The sequence below is a fragment of the Anastrepha ludens genome, unplaced genomic scaffold, assembly GCF_028408465.1.
Source record: "Anastrepha ludens isolate Willacy unplaced genomic scaffold, idAnaLude1.1 ptg000051l, whole genome shotgun sequence".
NCBI classification, from domain to species: domain Eukaryota; kingdom Metazoa; phylum Arthropoda; class Insecta; order Diptera; family Tephritidae; genus Anastrepha; species Anastrepha ludens.
The window spans coordinates 15,001-17,500 of NW_026530050.1; the positions used below are offsets into that span (position 1 = coordinate 15,001).

Here is a 2,500-nt window from a genome sequence, read left to right on the forward strand (position 1 = left end):
ATTCGATTAAATGTATGAAATTAAAATTTACCACAATACATTCATATGATAAACTGAGTAAATATATAATAAAGCCATTTGAAATATATTGAATTCTATTAAGTTAGATTTTCACCATACATTTTTCACAATGCGTTGTGTACATTGTCAGAAACACTCACGGTGAAGGCAAGTGAGATATATATGAAAGAAAATCAAATCGAATTTATATGAAACTATATTCGATTAAATGTATGAAAGTAAAATTTACCACAATACATTCATATGATAAACTGAATAAATATATAAGAAAAACATTTGAAATATATTGAATTGTATTAAGTTAAATTTTGCCCATACATTTTTCACAATACGTTGTGTACATTGTCAGAAACACTCACGGTGAAGTCAAGTGAGATATATATGAAAGAAAATCAAATCGAATTTATATGAAACTATATTCGATTAAATGTATGAAAGTAAAATTTAACAAAATTTTGCCCATACATTTTTCACAATGCGTTGTGTACATTGTCAGAAACACTCACGGTGAAGGCAAGTGAGATATATGAAAGAAAATCGAATCGAATTTATATGAAACTAAATTCGATTAAATGTATGAAAGTAAAATTTAACACAATACATTCATATGATAAACTGAATAAATTATAATAAAGACATTTCAAATATATGGAAAATATCATCATATATATAATTTAGTATTTTAATATATATTTAGTTAAGTTGATGGTATTATTGAAATATATAAAATGTAATTGAATTATATGAAATCAAACTGAAATGTATTGAATTGAATTTTTCCCATACATTTTTCACAATGTGTGGTGTGCATGGCAAAAAACACTCACGGTGAAGGCATGTGAATAATATGAAAATATCAACATTTAACTAACCAATGATATTGAAGCATATAAATCGAATCATAACTATATGAAACACGAATTTGAGTTATGTTAAACTGGTGATATTGTGGATTTATTCCTAGTTTTCCATACGTTAGTTTAAATAGAAACAATTTTCGAATATGTATACATATATGAAGAATTTATATTCTATACTAACATATTATGGAATGTAACTATTGATTGTTACCTTGGCATATTGGTGTATTGTGAGATTTCATTCATAGTTTTCCATACGTTAGTTTAAATAGAAACAATTTTCGAATATATATACATATATGAAGAATTTATATTCTATACTAACATATTATGGAATGTAACTATTGATTGTTACCTTGGCATATTGGTGTATTGTGAGATTTCATTCATAGTTTTCCATACGTTAGTTTAAATAGAAACAATTTTCGAATATATATACATATATGAAGAATTTATATTCTATACTAACATATTATGGAATGTAACTATTGATTGTTACCTTGGCATATTGGTGTATTTGTGATTTTATTCATAGTTTTCCATACGTTAGTTTAAATAGAAACAATTTTCGAATATATATACATATATGAAGAATTTATATTCTATACTAACATATTATGGAATGTAACTATTGATTGTTGCCTTGGCATATTGGTGTATTTGTGATTTTATTCATGGTTTTCCATACGTTAGTTTAAATAGAAACAATTTTCGAATATATATACATATATGAAGAATTTATATTCTATACTAACATATTATGGAATGTAACCTTGGCATATTGGTGTCATTGTATTTTATTCCTGGTATTCTATAGTTAGTTTAAATAGAAATAAATTTTTGAATTCAAAATTTTATATTCTATACTAGCATTACATAGAAATTATCCTCAACTGTTTGTTTCTTGTATACATACAGGAAATTAAACAGATGAAGAAAAAAAAAAAACAAAACAAATAAAAATTATAAGAAAAACTAAATTTTAAACAAAAGAAAAAAGGAGAAATTTTTTCAATCATATATATATTTATGATTAAAAAATAGAATTATGGAATTATTAATTTCAATTCAGAGAGAAAAATTATGTAATATATGAAATTATTACATTAAAAATGCATTTGAAGAAAAAGTAAAATGTTATTAAAAATGATACATTTGAAAATTGGCAAATATTAAGAAGAAATATCGTTCTTATATTTTTATACAAAATATATATAGAGAACGAAAATTCTTTTTCATAAAAAACGGTTTTTGAATTCTGATAAGAAAAGCTAAAGGGGTCGGCGGGAGCGCACATTGAACGAAAGAAAATGAAAGAAAAACACAACAAAGAAGAAGACCAAATAAAATACAAATATTTTATACAAATAAAAGCACATTATTAATAAATAATAATAATAATAATGATGATGATGATGAGATGATACATAAATTGTGTTATTAAAATTACGTTCTATTGTATGTGCGTTTTCCCCTTTACTTTTTATATACACCGTAATTTATGAAATTTTCAAATATGAAAAACAAAGAAAAATATATAAACAAATATATATATTATTCTGGTTGATCCTGCCAGTAGTTATATGCTTGTCTCAAAGATTAAGCCATGCATGTCTAAG

At 23.8% G+C, this 2,500-nt stretch overlaps 1 non-coding gene across 1 annotated transcript in view; it reads left to right on the forward strand.

Moving 5' to 3' along the window:
* Positions 1-2,437: 2,437 nt before the first annotated feature.
* LOC128871090 (small subunit ribosomal RNA) overlaps positions 2,438-2,500 on the forward strand; it is a 1,991-nt gene continuing 1,928 nt past the window's right edge. The window contains exon 1 of the ribosomal RNA XR_008455722.1: positions 2,438-2,500. This exon is cut by the window's right edge and continues 1,928 nt beyond it. This is a non-coding gene — a ribosomal RNA (small subunit ribosomal RNA).